Raw genomic sequence first — 13,838 nt, forward strand, 5'->3', positions numbered from 1 at the left:
CCATTGTTTCCGCCAACCTTTCTGGGGGTTCTTTTTAACCTAGCAATTAAGTCCAGCGAAGGTTCTAAAGCAGTGGCTAGAAACTTATTGTATTGATGCGCCTTATTTGGGTTCTAGAGAAAGATGAAAGAGGAAAGTGAACTTCTGTTTTCTTTCTTTTTGCTCATTTCTAATTCCTCCTTTACATTCACAAAGCAGGGTGTTGTGTGTGTTTTCACTCTGTGGCTTTCACGGTCACAAATGCGCAGCTGGAAGATCTGAGGAACTGGAATGTAAGACCACAGGGATCCTCTCTCCATCTTCTTCCATCCTAGCCTGGGTCCCAGACCCCTAGATCCCCACCCCACATTTCCCAGCCCATCAGGACCAACTCTGGCCTTTGATGTGATAAGCATTGGTTGAAGATGGCCCAAAAGCCACTGGAGAGACGGTTACAACCTTCAAAGCCCAGTGTAAATGGTTCTAGCCTCCCACAGCACAATAAGTTTACTTTTTACACCACCGAAGAAAAAAGTTGGAACATACTGTAGCAGGATCTTAAGCAATGAAGGGAGATTCTCCCTACTCAGAAATAAGAAACTAATCAATGCTATCAACATGGATTCTTTTTGTCTTTAGGGCTGTAATCATTTCCAGATGACAGCACGCATGTGATTAGGGTCTTCTGGCAGCTCATTGCTCTCGAAGGGCCCTGGAAGGGAGAGCAGGATGCTCCGTGGCTGGAGTCCAAGATGTGAACTTGCTAGCAGGTAACGCTCTACCCTGAACTGTGTTGAGGGAGGTTCTGGCAAGAGAAAAAAAAAAAAAAAAAACGAACACTCATAGGCTAAGACTGCAAATGATGCAACATTAATCCGTTAGCAACATATGTGACTTGCAGGGTTTTTCTGGCTTCCTGGGATAAGAGCTGTGGTAGCTCTCACGACGTCGACCTTTAAAGTTTGTAAGGTTGGAAGCCTCATAATAACAAGCCTGTAGTTATGATGAGGACAGGAGACAGAGATGGACCGGGAATTTAGGGACAAAAGCCTCCATTCAAGTCCTTGGGGAGTAGCTGAAAATGTCCTTGGATCTGTCCTGGCCATAGAACAGAGAAGCAGGGGCCTGAAATAGGAGAGGGGCGGGGAAGGGAAGTTGGGGGAGGAGAATCTGGTTTTCTGCTATCTCTCTTCCCCTAAATAAGCACCTTGCCTGAAGGATGTATGTGAAAGTATGACCAAAACTCCAGTCAGGATACTTGTCCCTGCTGGTGAAGAATTTGGGATTGGATCTCTAGATTTTCATGGTAAAAACAGCCCCTGCCTACTCCCCAGTTTCAGCTCAACTCCTAAATCACTTTAAAGACTCAACTCCTGAGGGAAGAGGAATGTTACTAAATAGCCTTTACATGCTGCTAAGGATGGACCCACGACCTCATGATCAGCCTTGAGCACCCTTTCCCACTCCTGTGACACTGAAGAAGCAAACACTGACTTCGCCATTCCCCAGGGCCTTCTGGTCCGAAGGATGGAATGCCTCTGGCCATGTGTGTAGACATGACACTCTGCTGTGTCCCCAACATTACGACATCTCGTACTATCGTCTCCTCCCTCGCGCTTTAATCCAGGGCACCGGAGAGGTGGCCCAGCAGTGAGAAGTGCTTGCTGCTCTTCCAGAGGATCCTAGTTTGGTTCCCAACACCGGAATCGGAAGGCTCACAACCTCCAGTAACACCACTACCAAAGGATCCAATGCCTTCTTCCGGTCTCCATAGGTACCCACACAGACACCATACACATAAATGAAAAAATAAAATAAAAATATATCCAGCTTGGCCTGTCCATCACTGGGACAAGAGACCACCCTCATGAAGGCTGATTCAACTAAACGAATGTTAAAAAAATGGGAGGGGAATAATTTTCCCCTAAATGAGATTTAACCGCTCCTGAGCCCTGGCTGAATATTGCCACCCCTGCCATATGGCCCAGGCAACTTTCTCTTTTTTTCTTCTTTCTTTTTTTTTTTTTTTTTTTTTGAGACAGGGTTTCTCTGTGTAGCCTTGGCTGTCTTGGGCTTGCTTTGTAGACCAGGTTGGCCTCGAACTCACAAAGATCCTCCTGCCTCTGCCTCCCAAGTGCTAGGATTACAGGTGTGTGCCACCTTGCCCGATACCTCTTTCTATCTCTCTTCTTTTTCAGATACTGGCTAAAACCTAGGCATGCTTTCCTCGACATTAGGGGCTTTCTCATTTTATCAGTGAAGCTACCCACACCCCATTCTACCGTGCAGCTATCTGCTGGCCTCTGTCACTGAGCCCGCCTGCTTTCATAAACTCCACTGCAAAATCCATGGCTTCCCCCTATCTCCATTCTCTCTCTCTTTCAGCTGTGAGTTCCATCGATCCGATTCGCCTGCCTCTGCCTCCCTGAGGGCTTGGATTGAAGGCCTGCACCACCAAGCCTGGCTTTTCTCCATTCTCCTGGCAGCTGCCAAAATCACAATTTAGAGTTTCCCTGCCCTGTTGTATTTCTCACATGTGTGTGGAGCTGGATGTGGAACCCTGGAACCCACAGCTTCCTGTTTATTCTGCCAGTGTTACATCATCATTCTCTCCCCCCCTCCCCCATTTCTTCCTCTCTCTGTCCCTCTGTCCTTCTCTGGAATCCATACCCAAGTGTGGTATTGTCTCCTGAGGTCAGATGGAGGCTCTCACTTCCTGCTCCTCCCAGTGCTCAGTATCACAGATCCCTCACCTCCATCCCTTTATCTTTTTTCCTTAATCTTTTCCATTCCCAGAGACACCATCAGCACACACCTCCTGTCTCGCACCTCCCGTCTCTCAACCAGGCTCCCCAAAGGTCTGGAACCTGTGGGTGTGAGATTCCCGGAGCCAACACTGACCCGCCAACCTGGAGTATTTCTCTTCTACCCTAATCTGCCCTGCCCTGGGCTACCACCTTTCACCTAAGGCTTGGCTCAGGCCCTCCCTCCCATCTCTTGACACCCCTCCCCCTCCTCTCCTTACCTCTCCCCTCCATCACTGCTCACACTTCCTCTACAGTTCTCAAGCAGAGCCTCGTAAGAATCTCACTTTGGGTGAGTCCTCTCTGCTAGATCCAAATGAAGAGGCACCCTATCACATTTCTCCCACAAAGCGGCCTCTCAGTGTCTACCTAACTTCACAGAGGAATTCTGGCATGGTCCAGGGTATAGTCTCTGTGGTTCAGAATAGTTTTTATTTTCTGAACTTTTACCTCTACTGTAAAGCTTTCTCCCATCGAGCTTGTATTAGCTTTAAAAAAAAAAGGGGGGGGGTACTCACACAACTGTAGGGAAATGGTGTGATTTTCACTTCAGGGAACATTTGGCAATGTCTAGAGATACCTCATATTGCCACAACTGGATGGGGAAAGAGGTTGTCGCCTAAAGTGGGTAGAGGCCAGGTAGGTCACTATACACCCTACAGGGTTCAGAGAATGATCAGATGTAAGTCTTAATAGGACTAAGGGTTAGACTCTGCTAAACTGGCAAATTGGTATCAGGGGCAGTAACTTTAAGCTAAGCGCTGGGTCACGTGCCTGTAATCCTAGCCCTCGGGAGAGCTAGGTCAGAGGATCTCAAGTTTGAAAGCACCCCTTACGAGCAAACATGAAGGTGACGAGCAGACAAGCCCGTCTCTTGCCCCTGCTTTAAAGTGGGACCCGTTCTGAGTTCAGCCTACGTGGTGAAAAGAGAGAACTGACTCCTTCAAGCTATGCTCTGGCCTCCACACGCATGTACCATGACACTCGGGAGTCCAACTAAAAGTAGAACCAACTAAGAGAATCTATAACAACAGCCCCAACTAGAAAATATCAAGCATTATGCTAATATTCCTTTTTTTTTCAATTTTTATTTTTACTGCATTCACTATTGTTATTATGATGGTGTGGTGTGGTGTGGTGTGGTGTGGTGTGGTGTGGTGTGGTGTGGTGTGTGTATTTGTGAGAGAGAGGGGACAAGGAGGGGTGCATGTGGAAAGCAGAGGATAATTTTGTGGAGCTTCCACCTTACATGGCTTCCAGGCTCTAACTCAGGTTGCCAGTCTTGTATCCGTGCTAAGGCAGCTCGCTGGTCCCATCACGCCCCTTGCAGGGATGTGGTCTGGTGGGGTAGCCAATGTGCCTTAGGAGAGGAGCTGACAGACCCGCTGGACCTTGAGGTAAAGCTGAGGGTGTCCGGCAGGGAAGGCAGCGTCACTAGCGTTCACACATTGGACACCAGGCATCCTCCTCTCGCTGAGCAGAAGGGCTAACAAAAGCACGAAGCTTAAGGAAGCATCTCGTCCTAACCGGTGAAGCCCTGTCCCGTGTTTTCTTTGGGGATTCTTTTTTTTCCCTCCGTTGGTTGTGATGCTAGTTGGTTAGGATTTGTTTTTGTTTGTTTCATTGGTGGGTTGGTAGTTTTAAAACTCAATTTCACTCTGTAACCCAGGCTGCCCCAAAATTCATGATCTTGCTACCTTGCCCCTAGATCCTGGAGTGACAGGCGTGTGTCAACATACCCACAGCAATTAAAATGTTCTGTAGACAGAACTTCAAAGCAAGTCTTATTCAGGAGACTCGGGGATGGTTTCTCTTGTCTTTCTTTCCGGTTTCCTCTGTGTGGCCTAGGCAGGCCTGGAATTTGCTAGACAGCCTCCGGTGATCTAGAACTCCTGATCCTCCTGCCTCTGCCTGCTGGAATTACAACTCCTGCAACTAATTACAGGGATGGGCTACTAGACCTGGCTGATGACATGCTACAGATCGAACTCTGGACCTGGCGCATGCTGGGAAGCACTCTACCAACTGAGCTCAGTCCCTGGGATTTGATCTTTCAAATTAACAAATCGAATTCCAGCCTAGGATCTTAGTACTACAGAACATGACTGTCTCAAAAAAGAAGGAAGGGAAGGAGGGAAGGTGGGAGGGAAAGAGGGAAGACGGGAGGGAGGAAAATTAATCATGTTGTTGATGCACCAAGTATATTTTAAGTACTTTTTGAGTGTGGGATGGGAGATGAGACAAGGACTTGCTGTATATCTAAAACTTATCTTGAATTCCCGAATAGTTCTGGACTACCTCTGCCTCTACCTCCCAAGTAGAAGAATCGCCAACGTGTGTGTTCAAGCCCAGTAAAAGGCAACAACAAAAATAACAGTAATCGCACATTTAAACATGTATTTTTCTTTGTTGCTTTGTTTCTTTTGTCGTGCTTTTGTTGTTACGTGTATTTACTTAGGGGGGAGGGCACTCTTCTAGGGCTGCTTGTGGAAGTCAGAGGACAGCTTGTGACACCCAGGTCCTCCTTCACCACGTGGGGTCCAGGGAGCCAGCTCAAGTCATCAAGTTTGGGTGCTAACACCTGTACCTACTGAATCACCGTGTCCGCCCTTGTTTCTTGTTGTTTGTTTTACTAAAGCTGCATCTTTAAATATCAGAGAAACGGAGTCTGCCCCAGATGATTTCACGGTGAGCCTTACTAAGTGTTTAAAGAAAAAAGCCACACTGATTTCCTATCATCTCTGGGGTGGGGGAGGGGGAGACAAGATTACTTCTTAATTCACTTTATGATCCCAGCATGGCCCTTTCCAGACAAAGACCACATAATAAAAAGGATTCACTGCAGCCAGCAATGAGGAGCCACAGCCCAGCCCCGCCCACACCAGCTGCCAGGGGACTCAGTTCCCTTCCCCTTCAGCGACCCCCACTCAGGTAAAGCCACATCCTTGACTCCACCACAGAAACTTAGAGATGAATCAGCCTGAAGCAAACGAGTGAGTTTCTCAAGTGTTTACACAGAGGGTAGTATGGGAAATAACAGTGCACACCAAAGAAAAGGTGAGGGTTTCTGGAAAGGCACTGTCTCAGTAAGTTGTCACGTTTAGATGGCTGCATGGTGCCATGGCTTTATAAATTATATTGCTCTCTGGTGTGGTGGCGCATACCTTTAATCCCAGCTCTCGGGAGGCAGAGGCAAGTGGATCTCTGTTAGCTTAAGGTCAGCCTGGTCTACAAAGCAAGTCCAGGACAGCCAGGACTCTGTTACACAGAAACCCTGTCTTGAAAAACCAAAGTAAAATAAAATCAATTACGTTGCTTAAAGGATGTAATTCATAGCAATCTTTAAGGATTAAGCAAAGTTTAAAAGTTGAGTAAAGATTAAGTTGAAAAGATAAGCTGGTTTACTTATTCCTCTCAAAAATTTCCCTTTTGGCCAGGCGCTGTGGCACACACCTGTATTCCCAGCACTCAGGGAGGCTGGGGCATGAGGATCTCTGTGAGTTCAAGACCAGCCTGGTCTACAAAGTGAGTACAGGACAGCAAAGGCTACACAGAGAAATCCTGTCTGGAAAAACCAAAATATCTAGATATATACCTTTTGTAAATGAAGTTATGGGTTGGTTTTACAAGTGTCAGCACAGCTGAAACTAGAGGCCACAATCACGCTGGCCGTGAGCAAGCGCCACTCATTCTTTACAATCCTGGTCTGCATGTCTTGGGAGAGAACAGCGCATGGGCAGTCTTGGTTTTATCAGCTGCACTGAGGTTCCCAGGAAACAAACTAGATCCCAGGGCAAGGGGCTGCCCCTCCTCTCTATGTCTCCTTGATTTCTTCTCTGTCTTTCAACTCTGCCTGTGCCAACTGGCTGTGTTCCTCAGTAATCTAGATGCAAAAGGTTCTTACCAATGTATTAGCAAATAGCCAGGCAAGAGTACCGTGCAGCTGTAATTCTGTCATTTGGAAGCCAAGACAGGAGGAGGGTTGTGTCAGAGCAACTTGAGCAGTTCCATGAGACCCTGTTCCAAAACAGAAAAAGAGAATAAGGAGACTAAAATCATTCAACATAAAGTAATCTTTGATAGAATTCAACATCTATTTATCATAATTTAAAAAAAAAAACTCAGAAAAACAGCAATAGAGGAGGAACAAATCTCCAACTTGATAAAAAGCACCCACAGAGACATGTATAGCGAACTCTATAGCAAATGTGACAGTTAATGGTGACACACTCCTGCTCCCTCCCCCCTTTTCAGACCTACCTCAGGGCCTTGAGAGAGAGGCTGCTCACTGCGCTCAGTATAGCTTTTTCTTCATGCTTAACACTGAACCCAGGACCTTGTGAATGCTAGGCAGGAGCTCTCCTTCAGAGCTATTCTACAACACAACCCAAAAGAACAAGAGGTTGAGCTTGGTGTGTGTATGTCTGTCTGTCTGTCTGTCTGTCTGAGTGTGCGTATGTGAGTGTGAGTGTACGTGTATGTATGCATGTCTGTGCATGTGAGTGTATCTGTGTATGTGTGTCTGTGTGTGTGTACATGTGTGTCTGTGTATGTATGTGTATGAATGTGTCTTGCATGGGTGTATCTATGTATGTCTATGTGTGTGAGTATGTATGTCTGTGTGTATATTATGTAATTGTATGTGTGTGCAAATGCGTTTGTGTGGGTGTGCCCATATGTATGAGTGTGTGTTGTGTGAATGTGTCTGTGTGTGTGCATGTGCCTTGCGTGTGTTTCTCGGGCTAGCCTGGAGTTCATGATCATGCTTCCTCAGCCCCCTGAATAGCTTGCTTACAAGCATACACTACCTTCAGGCTTCAAAACTCATTCCCTCACTGGTAGAACATTAGTCCTAAAAAATGGTGCTGAAGGAGCTGGATGCCCACAGGCAAGCAGAATGACACACAGCCCATTCAGATCTTACGCAAAAATTTGCTTGAAATGGACTATGAGTTTAAACAGAATATGAAACATAGGAAATAACATGGAGAGTTTTTTCAGGATCTAAGACCACTAAAGATTTCTTAGACTCAGCAACAAAGACCTGATCCATAGGAGAAAAAATTTACACTAAATGTAAATGTTTGCCCTGGGAAAGATGATGTTAAAATGAGGACAAGTAGAAAGAAATGTTTAAAAACACACATTTGACAAAGGACTAGTCATGGATTAGAGAGAGAGAAAGAGAGATGATAAATGTTAAAAGCACCATTCTCTGAAGACTATATCTATAAAATAAAATTGGGTTTCTGGGCATGGTCATTCATGCCTTTAATGCCAGTATTCGGGAGGCAGTTTGAGGACAGCAAGGTCTACACAGTGAGTTCCACATCACCAAGGGTTACACAGTGAGATCCTACCTCCAAAACCAAATTTCGATCAGGTAGTTCAGGCACCGTAGCAAGCACACAGACAAACACACAAACACACACACACACACACACACACACACACACACACACACACACACACGTCTTCTCCACACTTGGAAGGCTGGGGAATTTCAGACAAGCTTGAGTTATATAAAAAGACTTGACTTTAAAAACACCTGCACAAAAAAAAAATAAATAAATAAATAAATAAAGTGAATACATTGTGATAAATAAATAAATAAATAAAAACACCTGCACATTTTTAACTTTTTAACATGTGATTTGATAACAAGGTGCCGACTGTCTCAAAGTCGGAACACTACTCCGTGTGAAATAAACTGCACACACAGAAAGTGGAATGGGAGAGAGGTGTGGGCAGGGACCGAGGTAGTGAATGCTACGTGCAAACAGAAAGCCCAGAGTTGCTGTGGGCTCTGGAAGGAGCTGGAGACAGGAGGAGTTTCCCGGCGCTGACCAGGGCAGAATATGCCAGCATCCGGTTGACTGGGCAAACATTTTCCTTGCTGATGGAGGGTGTTTCGAGGGGCAGTAACCGTGCTACAGAAATAAGCCCGCCAGGAGATCCAATTTCCTCTGCTCTGCTCCATATTCATCAAGCCGTTTCTGATCTTAATTCGATTTCTGATGACTTCCTCGCTGGAAAAGGAACTGGGGTGACCAGTCCACTAAATGATTGTGTGTTTTCTTCGCTTACAACCCTCCCATGGCTTTGTGGAATTGGGTACTTTATTCTAAATTATGTTCTCTCACAGCCATAATAGTATTTTCTCTCCCACAAGAATATAGTCCTGCTGGGCATGGTGGTACACACCTGTAATTCCACCTCCTCTGGCGGCTCAAGCAGGAAGAATGAGGGTTCAAGGCTAGCATGGACTACGTAATAAGACCCCGTTTCAAAACAAAGAAAAAATAGACTATAATCCTTCCCTGCAAACAAAGGGATTAAATCAATAACTTTTTTTTTTAAACAAGATCTTAGGTATCTTAGTATTCCAGACTGGCTTTTAATTTGTTATATGTAATATTTTACATAGCTGAAGATGAGCTTGAAATTCTGATTGTCCTGCCAGTCAAGAGGCAGGAAGACCACTGTAAGTTCAGGCCTAGATCTACCTATATAACAAGTTTAGGTCAGCCAGAGTTTCATCATTATCATCATCATCATCATCATCATCATCACATCAACAACAAAAGACTGGACCCACAAGGACCTTCTAGCCCCCTTCCCCCTGCCCTGCCCCACGAAATTGTATTACCTTCCTCAGATCAAAAGATACAAGAGCATAATGTGCAGTGATGATTCATCACCAGTGCCTGCCTCTCAAATGGATTCAATTCCAAAGAGGATGCTTACAAGTTCACTTCTGTCCCAGATCTATTCATTTGCTCTAACAACCTCACAGTCTACCCCTACCCTCTCGCCTTGTCCTCTGTGTAAAGGGTGAGTGTGTGCCTCCTCCATCTCCGTAGTGAGCTAAGTTGCTTGGGTACTAACCCTGCTCAGTCCACACTGATGAAAGTGAGGTCTTTCCTCGTTAACCTGTCTGTTGCCAGTTTATCCCTGAACCTCCAGAAGGGGCATGCTCCAGCCATGCTGTTCTTCCTCCACCACCATCCTCCCTTGAGCAGTAAAGGTCAGTCTACCCTTAGCATTATCCCCAGAGAGCGATCTCTCTAACGTGACTGTGTAGTGACCCTTGTAGCTCACCAGAACTCAGCTATTTCAGTTTTATAAAAGGCATACAAGGAGCCGGGCAGGGTGGCGCATGCCATTAGTCCTCTGGGGGGCAGGTGGATCTCTGTGAGTTCAAGGCCAGTCTAGTCTATACAGTGAGTCCCAGGACAGCCAGGGCTGTGGTATAGAGACCCGATGAGAGAGAATGGGGGTTGAGGCAAACAAAAATGATACTGAAAAGAGAAGAGGAAAGGTGCAGAGGAAGGACAATGAGTGAAAAGAAAGAAGGGGGCTAGAGAAGGAGCTCAGTTGATAGACTGCTTGCCTTACCTACACAAGGCCCCAAGTTCAGTCCTCACCAACACACAGAGCAGTTGTGGTAGCTCGTGGCTATACTCTGAGCCCTGATATCAGAAGTACTAGGAGGTGGAAGCAGGAGGATCAAAGTTCAAAAACACCCTCTACTACTGAGTGAAGTTGAAGCCAGCATAGCATACATGAGACCCTGGAGGCTTGTGGGAGCTGAAAAAGGAAGACAGAGGGTAAAGGAATGGGGAATGAGAGGTAGCCTTTTCTAGGTGTGGAGGAAGAGTCATTTGCACTAGGCAGGGGGCATTTAGAGTATTTGATTTCCCATCACAATCTGGGAATCCCGTCATAAGCTGGATGGTGTCCTTGAACATACGTCCCAAAATATGTCAAAGCAAATGGCATTCTACATCCCTGCATGTAAATGTTTTTTCCCCAAAGTTAAATAAAAGTTTATAGATTCTATAGCTACCTCGGTTTGTCATAGTCTTCAGGAGGGTGCACTAAGTTTTCTCGTGTGATTAGTAGCTGTGATCTTTTTCATTTTCATACTATGGGTAAACACACACTTACACAATTCATTTCAACAAATGCTGACTGAAAACACCTAAACTTACGTAAGTGTGTATCAGTTCATACACAGGCCAACTGAAGAGCTGGTCAGACCTGGGCAGGGTGGAGAAGCCTCCTCAGCCCTTACAACAGGATTAGGCATCCTCACTTTGGAGAACAGATACCATGTAAGGGTCATTAGTTTTTTGGTTTTTTGGTTTTTAACCTGGCTTTCCCCGAACACCTCCTTGATCCCCCAGCACAGCAGATGAATAAAATCCATGCTCAGGTATTAAATCATCACAAATTATACAGCATTGAAAAAAAAGGGAAGCAAAAGAACTACATCTGTATCTCTAAACATGTGTGCCATGAAAGACCCTTAAAGAGATTGTGGAAACCAAGAGAAAATGTTAGCTTTTGAAATGGGGTCTCACTCTGAAGTCCAGGCTGGCCTCAGACTCACTAGATAACTCATCACAAAACGCCATGACTCAACATGGCTCTGAACCTGAGACAACCTTTCTGCCTCTGTGGACTGGAATTACAGGCCGGAGCCATCCTGCCTGGTTTTAACTGTTAGCACGTTACATTTTATTATCACGTTTAATGTGTGCCCCCAGTGATCGGAAGAAGGCACTGGATCCCCTGAAACTGGAGTAAGAGGGGGTTGTGAGCTGTCATGTGGGTGCTGGGAATCAAAACCAGGTCCTCTGGAAGAGCAGCCAGTGCTCTTAACCACAGAAGCATGAAGGGGAGGAAAGGGGAGGGAACGAAAAGGGGAAGAGAGGGAAGAAGAGGAGAGGGGAAGAAAGGGGAAAAGGGGGGAGGGAAGGGGAGGGGAGGAATGCTCCACTAACAGTTCCCATCTGATAACTGGGAAGAAGATCCATGAAGGTGCTAGGTGACCTCAGAAGAAATGCTATGACACCCCAAGTCAATCCTCTAAGCGTCACATGCTCAGCTAAGAAGCAAAGGTAGTTACACCAGCAGTCACAAACATTGGGAGTAGCTTCCCTCAGGTCATTCAATAAATATTCACAAGTCACATATTTTGTGTCAAATTCAGCCTTTGGCACCTCAGTCATAAGAGCAGGTTAGGCAGTGTTGCCCTTCAGCATAAATACGGGGCTTGGGGGTTTCTTTTAATGTGTATGTTTGTTTGTTTGTTTTATAATTGTTGTTGCATACATTTTATAACTGTGTTTGACCATTTTACATCATTTTTATCCAATAGTTTTGACTTTTGTAACATTTATTTTTGCAAAAATAAAATCATGACTTACTAGCCAAGTTGGTCATAGATTTGGGATTCTTTTGTAAGGTAAAGGCTTGGTTTTTGAGATTAATTTGCAATATTAAAATGTTGTATAGAATAAAGTCCAGATTCTTGGGATAATATGATGAGATTATTGCTAAACATTACATTTTTAAAAAAGTGCAAGCTAATGACAGGAATGAGTAAAATGAATGAGATAGCAAAATCTCTCAAGTGAGGGTAGAACAATACAGTGTTTTAAATAGAGAAGAGCTTTCCTACATTTCTTAAAAATACTTTTGTTGAGTCTTTAAAAATTGTATATAATGTATTTTGAGCATATCCCCATTATCTGCCAACTCCTACCCTTAATTCCCCCCTGATCCATCCCTAACTCTGTACCCTTCAACTTCATGTTCGGTTTTTTTGTTTGTTTGTTTGTTTGAAAAAACCTTGACCTTGAATGTATGGAGAATCACTTGGTCTATGATTAATGCTATCCACTTTGCCTGGCTTGACCCCCACAGGCCCAGAGCATGACATGGTAGTCTAGAAAAGGACTGGGTTGGAAACCCAACTCAGTGTGGTAAATTTAGCAATCCTAGTCATGAGGCTTGTGGTGACAAACAACAAGGTCAGGACAACTGCCCTGGGAATAAGAGTATGCTTCTGGTGAGTGGCTACCAGGCAGCCGAGAGCCAGCACTGAGAGATTAGGTGCTCAAGTGACAACCCCATGTAGTGTCCAGGCCTCCTGCCAGGGTCATCCTCTCTGCTAACTAAATCACGTAAGGCATGCCTGTGCCCATGGCGGTAAGATCTGTCTAAACCCCGGAAGCAAGTAGTAGTGGCACACCGCTGGAAGCCTAGCACTTGGGAGAATGAGGAAGGAGAATGCTGGTTTTTAGGCCATGCTGAAAGCTATAATAGTAAGCTCCAGACAGCCTGGAGTGAGATCCTGTCTTTTTTTTTTTTTTTTTTTAATTGACCTGTTTATACCAATCTGCCCTTTACATGAGACTTCACTGGCTGTGGCAGGGATATTATTGCTTTGGTTGTTCTACTGAAGAAAAAATTTCCTCCTGGGTAGTAGGAAAGGAACCCAAGGACCTCACACATGCTAAACTAAACATACATGATGCAGACACAACTAGCATCCTCTGAGTTAGGGATTCTATTACTGTGATGAAGCACCATGACCAAAAGCAAGTTGGGAAGGAAAGAGTATATTTGGCTTACCTGTCTATCACTAAAGGAATTAAGGACAGGAAATCAAACAGGGCAGGAACCTGGGCAGGAGCTGATGCAGAGGCCATGGAGGGGTGCTGCTTACTGGCTTGCTCCTCATGACTTGCTTGACCTGCTTTCTTATAGAACAAAGGACTATCAGCCCAAAGATGGCACCACCCTCAATGGGCTGGGTCATCCATCTCCCATCAATCACTAAATAAGGAAATGCCCTACAGGCTTGCCTACAGCCCAGTCTTATGGAAACATTTTCTCAATTGAGGTTTCCTCCTCTCTGATGGCTCTAGCTTGTGTCAAGCTGACATAAAACTATCCAGTCCACCACCTCAGTACAGAATGAGAAGTCTTCAGTAAAGAGACACAGCAAAGAGTGGCAGATAGTGTGTGAAACTAAATGAAGTTGATAGCATGAGATGATTCTTTTCCTTAGAAATGCAGAAACGGGGGCCTGAGAGATCTTCCGGTGGGCCAAGGCAGCTGATGTCATGATTGACAACCTGAGTTGTCCCACATGGTAAAGGGATAACTTACTCCCACAAGTTCTGACCTGAACATGCATGCTGTGGCCTCTCTCTCTCTGTCTCTGTCTCTCTGTCTCTGTCTCTCTCTGGCATGCACACA

The 13,838-nt window shown here is 45.3% G+C and overlaps 1 long non-coding RNA gene across 2 annotated transcripts; it reads right to left on the bottom strand.

The window, feature by feature from the left end:
* Positions 1 to 625: 625 nt before the first annotated feature.
* Positions 626 to 13,325, bottom strand: LOC132649194 (uncharacterized). 2 transcript variants are annotated; one of them, XR_009587639.1, is made up of 3 exons: positions 13,209 to 13,325; positions 6,688 to 6,800; positions 626 to 784 (listed from the first exon to the last, which is right to left on the bottom strand). It is a non-coding gene; the product is annotated as an uncharacterized LOC132649194 (long non-coding RNA). The 2 variants fall into 2 exon arrangements; XR_009587640.1 differs by lacking the exon at positions 626 to 784 and adding an exon at positions 7,044 to 7,153 and having other exon boundaries at positions 6,765 to 6,800; positions 13,209 to 13,259.
* Positions 13,326 to 13,838: the final 513 nt, after the last annotated feature.

The sequence above is a fragment of the Meriones unguiculatus genome, chromosome 19, assembly GCF_030254825.1.
Source record: "Meriones unguiculatus strain TT.TT164.6M chromosome 19, Bangor_MerUng_6.1, whole genome shotgun sequence".
NCBI classification, from domain to species: Eukaryota; Metazoa; Chordata; class Mammalia; order Rodentia; family Muridae; genus Meriones; species Meriones unguiculatus.